Source organism: Crinia signifera, chromosome 11 (genome assembly GCF_055691185.1).
Source record: "Crinia signifera chromosome 11, ASM5569118v1, whole genome shotgun sequence".
Lineage (NCBI taxonomy): Eukaryota > Metazoa > Chordata > Amphibia > Anura > Myobatrachidae > Crinia > Crinia signifera.
Genome location: NC_139227.1, coordinates 92,128,175 through 92,143,461, shown reverse-complemented (window position 1 = coordinate 92,143,461; position 15,287 = coordinate 92,128,175). Strand labels below are relative to the sequence as shown.

The 15,287-nt window shown below is 37.3% G+C and overlaps 16 non-coding genes across 16 annotated transcripts; all 16 read left to right on the top strand.

The window, feature by feature from the left end:
• The first annotated feature begins 138 nt into the window (after positions 1-138).
• TRNAS-GCU (transfer RNA serine (anticodon GCU)) lies at positions 139-220 on the top strand. The gene has a single exon. It is a non-coding gene; the product is annotated as a tRNA-Ser (tRNA).
• Positions 221-490: 270 nt separating this feature from the next.
• Positions 491-572, top strand: TRNAS-GCU (transfer RNA serine (anticodon GCU)). The gene has a single exon. It is a non-coding gene; the product is annotated as a tRNA-Ser (tRNA).
• Positions 573-1,049: 477 nt separating this feature from the next.
• On the top strand, positions 1,050-1,131 carry TRNAS-GCU (transfer RNA serine (anticodon GCU)). The gene has a single exon. It is a non-coding gene; the product is annotated as a tRNA-Ser (tRNA).
• A 1,066-nt stretch (positions 1,132-2,197) lies between these two features.
• TRNAS-GCU (transfer RNA serine (anticodon GCU)) lies at positions 2,198-2,279 on the top strand. Its single transcript has one exon. It is a non-coding gene; the product is annotated as a tRNA-Ser (tRNA).
• Positions 2,280-3,345: 1,066 nt separating this feature from the next.
• Positions 3,346-3,427, top strand: TRNAS-GCU (transfer RNA serine (anticodon GCU)). Its single transcript has one exon. It is a non-coding gene; the product is annotated as a tRNA-Ser (tRNA).
• A 1,690-nt stretch (positions 3,428-5,117) lies between these two features.
• On the top strand, positions 5,118-5,199 carry TRNAS-GCU (transfer RNA serine (anticodon GCU)). The gene has a single exon. It is a non-coding gene; the product is annotated as a tRNA-Ser (tRNA).
• Positions 5,200-6,016: 817 nt separating this feature from the next.
• On the top strand, positions 6,017-6,098 carry TRNAS-GCU (transfer RNA serine (anticodon GCU)). The gene has a single exon. It is a non-coding gene; the product is annotated as a tRNA-Ser (tRNA).
• Positions 6,099-6,575: 477 nt separating this feature from the next.
• TRNAS-GCU (transfer RNA serine (anticodon GCU)) lies at positions 6,576-6,657 on the top strand. The gene has a single exon. It is a non-coding gene; the product is annotated as a tRNA-Ser (tRNA).
• A 270-nt stretch (positions 6,658-6,927) lies between these two features.
• Positions 6,928-7,009, top strand: TRNAS-GCU (transfer RNA serine (anticodon GCU)). The gene has a single exon. It is a non-coding gene; the product is annotated as a tRNA-Ser (tRNA).
• A 477-nt stretch (positions 7,010-7,486) lies between these two features.
• TRNAS-GCU (transfer RNA serine (anticodon GCU)) lies at positions 7,487-7,568 on the top strand. The gene has a single exon. It is a non-coding gene; the product is annotated as a tRNA-Ser (tRNA).
• A 1,066-nt stretch (positions 7,569-8,634) lies between these two features.
• On the top strand, positions 8,635-8,716 carry TRNAS-GCU (transfer RNA serine (anticodon GCU)). The gene has a single exon. It is a non-coding gene; the product is annotated as a tRNA-Ser (tRNA).
• A 1,066-nt stretch (positions 8,717-9,782) lies between these two features.
• TRNAS-GCU (transfer RNA serine (anticodon GCU)) lies at positions 9,783-9,864 on the top strand. The gene has a single exon. It is a non-coding gene; the product is annotated as a tRNA-Ser (tRNA).
• Positions 9,865-11,554: 1,690 nt separating this feature from the next.
• On the top strand, positions 11,555-11,635 carry TRNAS-GCU (transfer RNA serine (anticodon GCU)). The gene has a single exon. It is a non-coding gene; the product is annotated as a tRNA-Ser (tRNA).
• Positions 11,636-12,348: 713 nt separating this feature from the next.
• Positions 12,349-12,430, top strand: TRNAS-GCU (transfer RNA serine (anticodon GCU)). Its single transcript has one exon. It is a non-coding gene; the product is annotated as a tRNA-Ser (tRNA).
• An 830-nt stretch (positions 12,431-13,260) lies between these two features.
• Positions 13,261-13,342, top strand: TRNAS-GCU (transfer RNA serine (anticodon GCU)). Its single transcript has one exon. It is a non-coding gene; the product is annotated as a tRNA-Ser (tRNA).
• Positions 13,343-14,408: 1,066 nt separating this feature from the next.
• Positions 14,409-14,490, top strand: TRNAS-GCU (transfer RNA serine (anticodon GCU)). The gene has a single exon. It is a non-coding gene; the product is annotated as a tRNA-Ser (tRNA).
• The last annotated feature ends 797 nt before the right edge of the window (positions 14,491-15,287 follow it).

Sequence of the window (15,287 nt, the reverse complement as noted above, 5' to 3'; positions counted from 1 at the left end):
CTAGAACATTCTCTAGGTATTTGTTAAACTTATATGGGCTGCTGATAGTTTAGACAATACAATCCACAGAGGTTTAAATTATTGACTTTTAAATTCCACAAGTGGTGTCGGATTGCTGGGTGCATTGTCAACATGGAGGACGAGGTGGCCGAGTGGTTAAGGCGATGGACTGCTAATCCATTGTGCTCTGCACGCATGGGTTCAAATCCCATCCTCGTCGGCTTGATATCTTTTTGGAGCTGATATTTTTGTCAAGATCTTAAATTCCTGTCAATCATGTTATAAAGTCTTTCTTTAAATAACAGACATGCACAGCACACTTTTAGTGTAACTCTAGCATTGCTTTTACAGTAGCAGTCGTGCTATTGGCCAGAAGTGACTTGCCATCAAGCCTTTGATAGTGATGAGAACACAGTCCAAACGCTAGAAATAGTTGACTTTAAAGTAGGAAAAGTGGTGTCAGAAAGCCGGGATTGGGAGATAGCAGAAAGACGAGCTGGCCGAGAGGTTAAGGTTATGGACTGCTAATCCATTGTGCTCAGCACGCATGGGTTCAAATCCCATCCTCGTCGGTTTAATTTACGTTGTCTGGACATGCTACTTTTGCGAAGAATGCTTGAAGCCAACACTTGAAGCTTACACATCACTGTAAAAAAATACTTTAAATTAAGAAATCTATTTCAAGATCAGAAAAAGATGCCGATTGAAGCTTAAACAAAAATATCAAGATATAAACCAGTAAAGTCAAGATTATGAACAAGATGCCATTTGAAGACAACACAAAAATTTCAAGAATATACCAGTCAAATCAGGAATTCTACTTCAAGATCATGAACATAATACTCAGTCTTACAATTGGATCTGAAAGTGTTTTCATTTTACAAAATCATTTATTATTAAGTAAATAAAGTCTAGAACATTCTCTAGGTATTTGTTAAACTTATATGGGCTGCTGATAGTTTAGACAATACAATCCACAGAGGTTTAAATTATTGACTTTTAAATGCCACAAGTGGTGTCGGATTGCTGGGTGTATTGTCAACATGGAGGACGAGGTGGCCGAGTGGTTAAGGCGATGGACTGCTAATCCATTGTGCTCTGCACGCATGGGTTCAAATCCCATCCTCGTCGGCTTGATATTTTTTTGGAGATGATATTTTTGTCAAGATCGTAAATTCCTGTCAATCATGTTATAAAGTCTTTCTTTAAATAACAGACATGCACAGCACACTTTTAGTGTAACTCTAGCATTGCTTTTACAGTAGCAGTCGTGCTATTGGCCAGATGTGACTTGCCATCAAGCCTTTGATAGTGATGAGAACACAGTCCAAATGCTAGAAATAGTTGACTTTAAAGTAGGAAAAGTGGTGTCAGAAAGCCGGGATTGGGAGATAGCAGAAAGACGAGCTGGCCGAGATGGTTAAGGTTATGAACTGCTAATCCATTATGCTCAGCACGCATGGGTTCAAATCCCATCCTCGTCGGTTTAATTTACGTTGTCTGGACATGCTACTTTTGCGAAGAATGCTTGAAGCCAACACTTGAAGCTTACACATCACTGTAAAAAAATACTTTAAATTAAGAAATCTATTTCAAGATCAGAAAAAGATGCCGATTGAAGCTTAAACAAAAATATCAAGATATAAACCAGTAAAGTCAAGATTATGAACAAGATGCCATTTGAAGACAACACAAACATTTCAAGAATATACCAGTCAAATCAGGAATTCTACTTCCTGGACATGCTACTTTTGCGCAGAATGCTTGAAGCCAACACTTGAAGCTTACACATCACTGTAAAAAAATACTATAAATTAAGAAATCTTTTTCAAGATCAGAAAAAGATAACGATTGAAGCTTAAACAAAAATAATAAGATATAAACCAGTAAAGTCAAGATTATGAACAAGATGCCATTTGAAGACAACACAAAAATTTCAAGAATATACCAGTCAAATCAGGAATTCTACTTCAAGATCATGAACAAAATACTCAGTCTTACAATTGGATCTGAAAGGGTTTTCATTTTACAAAATCATTTATTATTAAGTAAATAAAGTCTAGAACATTCTCTAGGTATTTGTTAAACTTATATGGGCTGCTGATAGTTTAGACAATACAATCCACAGAGGTTTAAATTATTGACTTTTAAATGCCACAAGTGGTGTCGGATTGCTGGGGGCATTGTCAACATGGAGGACGAGGTGGCCGAGTGGTTAAGGCGATGGACTGCTAATCCATTGTGCTCTGCACGCATGGGTTCAAATCCCATCCTCGTCGGTTCGATATCTTTTTGGAGCTGATATTTTTGTCAAGATCTTAAATTCTTGTCAATCATGTTATAAAGTCTTTCTTTAAATAACAGACATGCACAGCACACTTTTAGTGTAACTCTAGCATTGCTTTTACAGTAGCAGTCGTGCTATTGGCCAGATGTGACTTGCCATCAAGCCTTTGATAGTGATGAGAACACAGTCCAAATGCTAGAAATAGTTGACTTTAAAGTAGGAAAAGTGGTGTCAGAAAGCCGGGATTGGGAGATAGCAGAAAGACGAGCTGGCCGAGATGGTTAAGGTTATGAACTGCTAATCCATTATGCTCAGCACGCATGGGTTCAAATCCCATCCTCGTCGGTTTAATTTACGTTGTCTGGACATGCTACTTTTGCGAAGAATGCTTGAAGCCAACACTTGAAGCTTACACATCACTGTAAAAAAATACTTTAAATTAAGAAATCTATTTCAAGATCAGAAAAAGATGCCGATTGAAGCTTAAACAAAAATATCAAGATATAAACCAGTAAAGTCAAGATTATGAACAAGATGCCATTTGAAGACAACACAAAAATTTCAAGAATATACCAGTCAAATCAGGAATTCTACTTCCTGGACATGCTACTTTTGCGCAGAATGCTTGAAGCCAACACTTGAAGCTTACACATCACTGTAAAAAAATACTATAAATTAAGAAATCTTTTTCAAGATCAGAAAAAGATAACGATTGAAGCTTAAACAAAAATAATAAGATATAAACCAGTAAAGTCAAGATTATGAACAAGATGCCATTTGAAGACAACACAAAAATTTCAAGAATATACCAGTCAAATCAGGAATTCTACTTCAAGATCATGAACAAAATACTCTGTCTTACAATTGGATCTGAAAGGGTTTTCATTTTACAAAATCATTTATTATTAAGTAAATAAAGTCTAGAACATTCTCTAGGTATTTTTTAAACTTATATGGGCTGCTGATAGTTTAGACAATACAATCCACAGAGGTTTAAATTATTGACTTTTAAATGCCACAAGTGGTGTCGGATTTCTGGGTGCATTGTCAACATGGAGGACGAGGTGGCCGAGTGGTTAAGGCGATGGACTGCTAATCCATTGTGCTCTGCACGCATGGGTTCAAATCCCATCCTCGTCGGCTTGATATCTTTTTGGAGCTGATATTTTTGTCAAGATCTTAAATTCCTGTCAATCATGTTATAAAGTCTTTCTTTAAATAACAGACATGCACAGCACACTTTTAGTGTAACTCTAGCATTGCTTTTACAGTAGCAGTCGTGCTATTGGCCAGATGTGACTTGCCATCAAGCCTTTGATAGTGATGAGAACACAGTCCAAATGCTAGAAATAGTTGACTTTAAAGTAGGAAAAGTGGTGTCAGAAAGCCGGGATTGGGAGATAGCAGAAAGACGAGCTGGCCGAGATGGTTAAGGTTATGGACTGCTAATCCATTATGCTCAGCACGCATGGGTTCAAATCCCATCCTCGTCGGTTTAATCTACGTTGTCTGGACATGCTACTTTTGCGAAGAATGCTTGAAGCTTACACATCACTGTAAAAAAATACTTTAAATTAAGAAATCTATTTCAAGATCAGAAAAAGATGCTGATTGAAGCTTAAACAAAAATATCAAGATATAAACCAGTAAAGTCAAGATTATGAACAAGATGCCATTTAAAGACAACACAAAAATTTCAAGAATATACCAGTCAAATCAGGAATTCTACTTCCTGGACATGCTACTTTTGCGCAGAATGCTTGAAGCCAACACTTGAAGCTTACACATCACTGTAAAAAAATACTATAAATTAAGAAATCTTGGTACTTATGTAGTATCTGGGCTGCCGATTTTTTGATTGTATGCCTTAAGTTAAGGCATACAATCAGATGCGATGCGATGCGATATCGCATCGCATCGCATACGACCATGCGATGCGATGCGATGCGATGACCCGATTTTTCCATAGGATTCAATGTTAAAATGGACTGAGTCCATTTTAACATGGAATTCAATGGGAAAAAGGGGTCCTTTTCATACCCCTACTATCCAAGTGGGCATGGAGTTGGATATAAACCTGTGGCGAGCGTAGCGAGCCACCGAGCCCGAAGCGTGGCGAGCGAAGCGAGCCCCGCGAGGGGACGGTATTCTGTGTCCCCTCGCGGGGCTCGCTACGCTCGCCACGCTTCGGGCTCGGTGGCTCGCTACGCTCGCCACAGGTTTATATCCAACTCCATGCCCACTTGGATAGTAGGGGTATGAAAAGGACCCCTTTTCCCATTGAATTCTATGTTAAAATGGACAGAGTCCATTTTAACATTGAATCCTATGGAAAAATCGGGTCCATCGCATTGCATCGCATTGCATCGCATCGCATGCGATATGGTCGGGTGCGATGCGATGCGATGGACCCGATTTCAAAATCGGCAGCCCAGTTACTACATAAGTACCGAAATCTTTTTCAAGATCAGAAAAAGATAACGATTGAAGCTTAAACAAAAATAATAAGATATAAACCAGTAAAGTCAAGATTATGAACAAGATGCCATTTGAAGACAACACAAAAATTTCAAGAATATACCAGTCAAATCAGGAATTCTACTTCTAGATAATGAACAAAATACTCAGTCTTACAATTGGATCTGAAAGGGTTTTCATTTTACAAAATCATTTATTATTAAGTAAATAAAGTCTAGAACATTCTCTAGGTATTTTTTAAACTTATATGGACTGCTGATAGTTTAGACAATACAATCCACAGAGGTTTAAATTATTGACTTTTAAATGCCACAAGTGGGGTCGGATTGCTGGGTGCATTGTCAACATGGAGGACGAGGTGGCCGAGTGGTTAAGGCGATGGACTGCTAATCCATTGTGCTCTGCACGCATGGGTTCAAATCCCATCCTCGTCGGCTTGATATCTTTTTGGAGCTGATATTTTTGTCAAGATCTTAAATTCCTGTCAATCATGTTATAAAGTCTTTCTTTAAATAACAGACATGCACAGCACACTTTTAGTGTAACTCTAGCATTGCTTTTACAGTAGCAGTCGTGCTATTGGCCAGATGTGACTTCCCATCAAGCCTTTGATAGTGATGAGAACACAGTCCAAATGCTAGAAATAGTTGACTTTAAAGTAGGAAAAGTGGTGTCAGAAAGCCGGGATTGGGAGATAGCAGAAAGACGAGCTGGCCGAGATGGTTAAGGTTATGGACTGCTAATCCATTATGCTCAGCACGCATGGGTTCAAATCCCATCCTCGTCAGTTTAATCTACGTTGTCTGGACATGCTACTTTTGCGAAGAATGCTTGAAGCTTACACATCACTGTAAAAAAATACTTTAAATTAAGAAATCTATTTTAAGATCAGAAAAAGATGCTGATTGAAGCTTAAACAAAAATATCAAGATATAAACCAGTAAAGTCAAGATTATGAACAAGATGCCATTTGAAGACAACACAAAAATTTCAAGAATATACCAGTCAAATCAGGAATTCTACTTCAAGATCATGAACAAAATACTCTGTCTTACAATTGGATCTGAAAGGGTTTTCATTTTACAAAATCTTTTATTATTAAGTAAATAAAGTCTAGAACATTCTCTAGGTATTTGTTAAACTTATATGGGCTGCTGATAGGTAAGACAATACAATCCACAGAGGTTTAAATTATTGACTTTTAAATGCCACAAGTGGTGTCGGATTGCTGGGTGCATTGTCAACATGGAGGACGAGGTGGCCGAGTGGTTAAGGCGATGGACTGCTAATCCATTGTGCTCTGCACGCATGGGTTCAAATCCCATCCTCGTCGGTTTAATTTACGTTGTCTGGACATGCTACTTTTGCGAAGAATGCTTGAAGCCAACACTTGAAGCTTACACATCACTGTAAAAAAATACTTTAAATTAAGAAATCTATTTTAAGATCAGAAAAAGATGCTGATTGAAGCTAAAACAAAAATATCAAGATATAAACCATTAAAGTCAAGATTATGAACAAGATGCCATTTGAAGACAACACAAAAATTTCAAGAATATACCAGTCAAATCAGGAATTCTACTTCAAGATCATGAACAAAATACTCTGTCTTACAATTGGATCTGAAAGGGTTTTCATTTTACAAAATCTTTTATTATTAAGTAAATAAAGTCTAGAACATTCTCTAGGTATTTGTTAAACTTATATGGGCTGCTGATAGTTTAGACAATACAATCCACAGAGGTTTAAATTATTGACTTTTAAATTCCACAAGTGGTGTCGGATTGCTGGGTGCATTGTCAACATGGAGGACGAGGTGGCCGAGTGGTTAAGGCGATGGACTGCTAATCCATTGTGCTCTGCACGCATGGGTTCAAATCCCATCCTCGTCGGCTTGATATCTTTTTGGAGCTGATATTTTTGTCAAGATCTTAAATTCCTGTCAATCATGTTATAAAGTCTTTCTTTAAATAACAGACATGCACAGCACACTTTTAGTGTAACTCTAGCATTGCTTTTACAGTAGCAGTCGTGCTATTGGCCAGAAGTGACTTGCCATCAAGCCTTTGATAGTGATGAGAACACAGTCCAAACGCTAGAAATAGTTGACTTTAAAGTAGGAAAAGTGGTGTCAGAAAGCCGGGATTGGGAGATAGCAGAAAGACGAGCTGGCCGAGAGGTTAAGGTTATGGACTGCTAATCCATTGTGCTCAGCACGCATGGGTTCAAATCCCATCCTCGTCGGTTTAATTTACGTTGTCTGGACATGCTACTTTTGCGAAGAATGCTTGAAGCCAACACTTGAAGCTTACACATCACTGTAAAAAAATACTTTAAATTAAGAAATCTATTTCAAGATCAGAAAAAGATGCCGATTGAAGCTTAAACAAAAATATCAAGATATAAACCAGTAAAGTCAAGATTATGAACAAGATGCCATTTGAAGACAACACAAAAATTTCAAGAATATACCAGTCAAATCAGGAATTCTACTTCAAGATCATGAACATAATACTCAGTCTTACAATTGGATCTGAAAGTGTTTTCATTTTACAAAATCATTTATTATTAAGTAAATAAAGTCTAGAACATTCTCTAGGTATTTGTTAAACTTATATGGGCTGCTGATAGTTTAGACAATACAATCCACAGAGGTTTAAATTATTGACTTTTAAATGCCACAAGTGGTGTCGGATTGCTGGGTGTATTGTCAACATGGAGGACGAGGTGGCCGAGTGGTTAAGGCGATGGACTGCTAATCCATTGTGCTCTGCACGCATGGGTTCAAATCCCATCCTCGTCGGCTTGATATTTTTTTGGAGATGATATTTTTGTCAAGATCGTAAATTCCTGTCAATCATGTTATAAAGTCTTTCTTTAAATAACAGACATGCACAGCACACTTTTAGTGTAACTCTAGCATTGCTTTTACAGTAGCAGTCGTGCTATTGGCCAGATGTGACTTGCCATCAAGCCTTTGATAGTGATGAGAACACAGTCCAAATGCTAGAAATAGTTGACTTTAAAGTAGGAAAAGTGGTGTCAGAAAGCCGGGATTGGGAGATAGCAGAAAGACGAGCTGGCCGAGATGGTTAAGGTTATGAACTGCTAATCCATTATGCTCAGCACGCATGGGTTCAAATCCCATCCTCGTCGGTTTAATTTACGTTGTCTGGACATGCTACTTTTGCGAAGAATGCTTGAAGCCAACACTTGAAGCTTACACATCACTGTAAAAAAATACTTTAAATTAAGAAATCTATTTCAAGATCAGAAAAAGATGCCGATTGAAGCTTAAACAAAAATATCAAGATATAAACCAGTAAAGTCAAGATTATGAACAAGATGCCATTTGAAGACAACACAAACATTTCAAGAATATACCAGTCAAATCAGGAATTCTACTTCCTGGACATGCTACTTTTGCGCAGAATGCTTGAAGCCAACACTTGAAGCTTACACATCACTGTAAAAAAATACTATAAATTAAGAAATCTTTTTCAAGATCAGAAAAAGATAACGATTGAAGCTTAAACAAAAATAATAAGATATAAACCAGTAAAGTCAAGATTATGAACAAGATGCCATTTGAAGACAACACAAAAATTTCAAGAATATACCAGTCAAATCAGGAATTCTACTTCAAGATCATGAACAAAATACTCAGTCTTACAATTGGATCTGAAAGGGTTTTCATTTTACAAAATCATTTATTATTAAGTAAATAAAGTCTAGAACATTCTCTAGGTATTTGTTAAACTTATATGGGCTGCTGATAGTTTAGACAATACAATCCACAGAGGTTTAAATTATTGACTTTTAAATGCCACAAGTGGTGTCGGATTGCTGGGGGCATTGTCAACATGGAGGACGAGGTGGCCGAGTGGTTAAGGCGATGGACTGCTAATCCATTGTGCTCTGCACGCATGGGTTCAAATCCCATCCTCGTCGGTTCGATATCTTTTTGGAGCTGATATTTTTGTCAAGATCTTAAATTCTTGTCAATCATGTTATAAAGTCTTTCTTTAAATAACAGACATGCACAGCACACTTTTAGTGTAACTCTAGCATTGCTTTTACAGTAGCAGTCGTGCTATTGGCCAGATGTGACTTGCCATCAAGCCTTTGATAGTGATGAGAACACAGTCCAAATGCTAGAAATAGTTGACTTTAAAGTAGGAAAAGTGGTGTCAGAAAGCCGGGATTGGGAGATAGCAGAAAGACGAGCTGGCCGAGATGGTTAAGGTTATGAACTGCTAATCCATTATGCTCAGCACGCATGGGTTCAAATCCCATCCTCGTCGGTTTAATTTACGTTGTCTGGACATGCTACTTTTGCGAAGAATGCTTGAAGCCAACACTTGAAGCTTACACATCACTGTAAAAAAATACTTTAAATTAAGAAATCTATTTCAAGATCAGAAAAAGATGCCGATTGAAGCTTAAACAAAAATATCAAGATATAAACCAGTAAAGTCAAGATTATGAACAAGATGCCATTTGAAGACAACACAAAAATTTCAAGAATATACCAGTCAAATCAGGAATTCTACTTCCTGGACATGCTACTTTTGCGCAGAATGCTTGAAGCCAACACTTGAAGCTTACACATCACTGTAAAAAAATACTATAAATTAAGAAATCTTTTTCAAGATCAGAAAAAGATAACGATTGAAGCTTAAACAAAAATAATAAGATATAAACCAGTAAAGTCAAGATTATGAACAAGATGCCATTTGAAGACAACACAAAAATTTCAAGAATATACCAGTCAAATCAGGAATTCTACTTCAAGATCATGAACAAAATACTCTGTCTTACAATTGGATCTGAAAGGGTTTTCATTTTACAAAATCATTTATTATTAAGTAAATAAAGTCTAGAACATTCTCTAGGTATTTTTTAAACTTATATGGGCTGCTGATAGTTTAGACAATACAATCCACAGAGGTTTAAATTATTGACTTTTAAATGCCACAAGTGGTGTCGGATTGCTGGGTGCATTGTCAACATGGAGGACGAGGTGGCCGAGTGGTTAAGGCGATGGACTGCTAATCCATTGTGCTCTGCACGCATGGGTTCAAATCCCATCCTCGTCGGCTTGATATCTTTTTGGAGCTGATATTTTTGTCAAGATCTTAAATTCCTGTCAATCATGTTATAAAGTCTTTCTTTAAATAACAGACATGCACAGCACACTTTTAGTGTAACTCTAGCATTGCTTTTACAGTAGCAGTCGTGCTATTGGCCAGATGTGACTTGCCATCAAGCCTTTGATAGTGATGAGAACACAGTCCAAATGCTAGAAATAGTTGACTTTAAAGTAGGAAAAGTGGTGTCAGAAAGCCGGGATTGGGAGATAGCAGAAAGACGAGCTGGCCGAGATGGTTAAGGTTATGGACTGCTAATCCATTATGCTCAGCACGCATGGGTTCAAATCCCATCCTCGTCGGTTTAATCTACGTTGTCTGGACATGCTACTTTTGCGAAGAATGCTTGAAGCTTACACATCACTGTAAAAAAATACTTTAAATTAAGAAATCTATTTCAAGATCAGAAAAAGATGCTGATTGAAGCTTAAACAAAAATATCAAGATATAAACCAGTAAAGTCAAGATTATGAACAAGATGCCATTTAAAGACAACACAAAAATTTCAAGAATATACCAGTCAAATCAGGAATTCTACTTCCTGGACATGCTACTTTTGCGCAGAATGCTTGAAGCCAACACTTGAAGCTTACACATCACTGTAAAAAAATACTATAAATTAAGAAATCTTGGTACTTATGTAGTATCTGGGCTGCCGATTTTTTGATTGTATGCCTTAAGTTAAGGCATACAATCAGATGCGATGCGATGCGATATCGCATCGCATCGCATACGACCATGCGATGCGATGCGATGCGATGACCCGATTTTTCCATAGGATTCAATGTTAAAATGGACTGAGTCCATTTTAACATGGAATTCAATGGGAAAAAGGGGTCCTTTTCATACCCCTACTATCCAAGTGGGCATGGAGTTGGATATAAACCTGTGGCGAGCGTAGCGAGCCACCGAGCCCGAAGCGTGGCGAGCGAAGCGAGCCCCGCGAGGGGACGGTATTCTGTGTCCCCTCGCGGGGCTCGCTACGCTCGCCACGCTTCGGGCTCGGTGGCTCGCTACGCTCGCCACAGGTTTATATCCAACTCCATGCCCACTTGGATAGTAGGGGTATGAAAAGGACCCCTTTTCCCATTGAATTCTATGTTAAAATGGACAGAGTCCATTTTAACATTGAATCCTATGGAAAAATCGGGTCCATCGCATTGCATCGCATTGCATCGCATCGCATGCGATATGGTCGGGTGCGATGCGATGCGATGGACCCGATTTCAAAATCGGCAGCCCAGTTACTACATAAGTACCGAAATCTTTTTCAAGATCAGAAAAAGATAACGATTGAAGCTTAAACAAAAATAATAAGATATAAACCAGTAAAGTCAAGATTATGAACAAGATGCCATTTGAAGACAACACAAAAATTTCAAGAATATACCAGTCAAATCAGGAATTCTACTTCTAGATAATGAACAAAATACTCAGTCTTACAATTGGATCTGAAAGGGTTTTCATTTTACAAAATCATTTATTATTAAGTAAATAAAGTCTAGAACATTCTCTAGGTATTTGTTAAACTTATATGGGCTGCTGATAGTTAAGACAATACAATCCACAGAGGTTTAAATTATTGACTTTTAAATGCCAAAAGTGGTGTCGGATTGCTGGGTGCATTGTCAACATGGAGGACGAGGTGGCCGAGTGGTTAGGCGATGGACTGCTAATCCATTGTGCTCTGCACGCATGGGTTCAAATGCCATCCTCGTCGGTTTAATTAACGTTGTCTGGACATGCTACTTTTGCGAAGAATGCTTGAAGCCAACACTTGAAGCTTACACATCACTGTAAAAAAATACTTTAAATTAAGAAATCTATTTCAAGATCAGAAAAAGATGCCGATTGAAGCTTAAACAAAAATATCAAGATATAAACCAGTAAAGTCAAGATTATGAACAAGATGACATTTGAAGACAACACAAAAATTTCAAGAATATACCAGTCAAATCAGGAATTCTACTTCCTGGACATGCTACTTTTGCGAAGAATGCTTGAAGCCAACACTTGAAGCTTACACATCACTGTAAAAAAATACTATAAATTAAGAAATCTTTTTCAAGATCAGAAAAAGATAACGATTGAAGCTTAAACAAAAATAACAAGATATAAACCAGTAAAGTCAAGATTATGAACAAGATGCCATTTGAAGACAACACAAAAATTTCAAGAATATACCAGTCAAATCAGGAATTCTACTTCAAGATCATGAACAAAATACTCTGTCTTACAATTGGATCTGAAAGTGTTTTCATTTTACAAAATCATTTATTATTAAGTAAATAAAGTCTAGAACATTCTCTAGGTATTTGTTAAACTTATATGGGCTGCTGATAGTTTAGACAATACAATCCACAGAGGTTTAAATTATTGACTTTTAAATGCCACAAGTGGTGTCGGATTGCTGGGTGCATTGTCAACATGGAGGACGAGGTGGCCGAGTGTTTAAGGCGATGGACTGCTAATCCATTGTGCTCTGCACGCATGGGTTCAAATCCCATCCTCGTCGGCTTGATATCTTTTTGGAGCTGATATTTTTGTCAAGATCTTAAATTCCTGTCAATCATGTTATAAAGTCTTTCTTTAAATAACAGACATGCACAGCACACTTTTAGTGTAACTCTAGCATTGCTTTTACAGTAGCAGTCGTGCTATTGGCCAGATTTGACTTGCCATCAAGCCTTTGATAGTGATGAGAACACAGTCCAAATGCTAGAAATAGTTGACTTTAAAGTAGGAAAAGTGGTGTCAGAAAGCCGGGATTGGGAAATAGCAGATAGACGAGCTGGCCGAGATGGTTAAGGTTATGGACTGCTAATCCATTATGCTCAGCACGCATGGGTTCAAATCCCATCCTCGTCGGTTTAATTTACGTTGTCTGGACATGCTACTTTTGCGAAGAATGCTTGAAGCCAACACTTGAAGCTTACACATCACTGTAAAAAAATACTTTAAATTAAGAAATCAATTTCAAGATCAGAAAAAGATGCCGATTGAAGCTTAAACAAAAATATCAAGATATAAACCAGTAAAGTCAAGATTATGAACAAGATGCCATTTGAAGACAACACAAACATTTCAAGAATATACCAGTCAAATCAGGAATTCTACTTCAAGATCATGAACATAATACTCAGTCTTACAATTGGATCTGAAAGTGTTTTCATTTTACAAAATCTTTTATTATTAAGTAAATAAAGTCTAGAACATTCTCTAGGTATTTGTTAAACTTATATGGGCTGCTGATAGTTAAGACAATACAATCCACAGAGGTTTAAATTATTGACTTTTAAATGCCACAAGTGGTGTCGGATTGCTGGGTGCATTGTCAACATGGAGGACGAGGTGGCCGAGTGGTTAAGGCGATGGACTGCTAATCCATTGTGCTCTGCACGCATGGGTTCAAATCCCATCCTCGTCGGCTTGATATCTTTTTGGAGCTGATATTTTTGTCAAGATCTTAAATTCTTGTCAATCATGTTATAAAGTCTTTCTTTAAATAACAGACATGCACAGCACACTTTTAGTGTAACTCTAGCATTGCTTTTACAGTAGCAGTCGTGCTATTGGCCAGATTTGACTTGCCATCAAGCCTTTGATAGTGATGAGAACACAGTCCAAATGCTAGAAATAGTTGACTTTAAAGTAGGAAAAGTGGTGTCAGAAAGCCGGGATTGGGAGATAGCAGAAAGACGAGCTGGCCGAGATGGTTAAGGTTATGGACTGCTAATCCATTATGCTCAGCACGCATGGGTTCAAATCCCATCCTCGGCGGTTTAATTTACGTTGTCTGGACATGCTACTTTTGCGAAGAATGCTTGAAGCCAACACTTGAAGCTTACACATCACTGTAAAAAAATACTTTAAATTAAGAAATCTATTTCAAGATCAGAAAAAGATGCCGATTGAAGCTTAAACAAAAATATCAAGATATAAACCAGTAAAGTCAAGATTATGAACAAGATGACATTTGAAGACAACACAAAAATTTCAAGAATATACCAGTCAAATCAGGAATTCTACTTCCTGGACATGCTACTTTTGCGAAGAATGCTTGAAGCCAACACTTGAAGCTTACACATCACTGTAAAAAAATACTATTAATTAAGAAATCTTTTTCAAGATCAGAAAAAGATAACGATTGAAGCTTAAACAAAAATAACAAGATATAAACCAGTAAAGTCAAGATTATGAACAAGATGCCATTTGAAGACAACACAAAAATTTCAAGAATATACCAGTCAAATCAGGAATTCTACTTCAAGATCATGAACAAAATACTCTGTCTTACAATTGGATCTGAAAGTGTTTTCATTTTACAAAATCATTTATTATTAAGTAAATAAAGTCTAGAACATTCTCTAGGTATTTGTTAAACTTATATGGGCTGCTGATAGTTTAGACAATACAATCCACAGAGGTTTAAATTATTGACTTTTAAATGCCACAAGTGGTGTCGGATTGCTGGGTGCATTGTCAACATGGAGGACGAGGTGGCCGAGTGTTTAAGGCGATGGACTGCTAATCCATTGTGCTCTGCACGCATGGGTTCAAATCCCATCCTTGTCGGCTTGATATCTTTTTGGAGCTGATGTTTTTGTCAAGATCTTAAATTCCTGTCAATCATGTTATAAAGTCTTTCTTTAAATAACAGACATGCACAGCACACTTTTAGTGTAACTCTAGCATTGCTTTTACAGTAGCAGTCGTGCTATTGGCCAGATTTGACTTGCCATCAAGCCTTTGATAGTGATGAGAACACAGTCCAAATGCTAGAAATAGTTGACTTTAAAGTAGGAAAAGTGGTGTCAGAAAGCCGGGATTGGGAGATAGCAGATAGACGAGCTGGCCGAGATGGTTAAGGTTATGGACTGCTAATCCATTATGCTCAGCACGCATGGGTTCAAATCCCATCCTCGTCGGTTTAATTTACGTTGTCTGGACATGCTACTTTTGCGAAGAATGCTTGAAGCCAACACTTGAAGCTTACACATCACTGTAAAAAAATACTTTAAATTAAGAAATCTATTTCAAGATCAGAAAAAGATGCCGATTGAAGCTTAAACAAAAATATCAAGATATAAACCAGTAAAGTCAAGATTATGAACAAGATGCCATTTGAAGACAACACAAACATTTCAAGAATATACCAGTCAAATCAGGAATTCTACTTCAAGATCATGAACATAATACTCAGTCTTACAATTGGATCTGAAAGTGTTTTCATTTTACAAAATCTTTTATTATTAAGTAAATAAAGTCTAGAACATTCTCTAGGTATTTGTTAAACTTATATGGGCTGCTGATAGTTAAGACAATACAATCCACAGAGGTTTAAATTATTGACTTTTAAATGCCACAAGTGG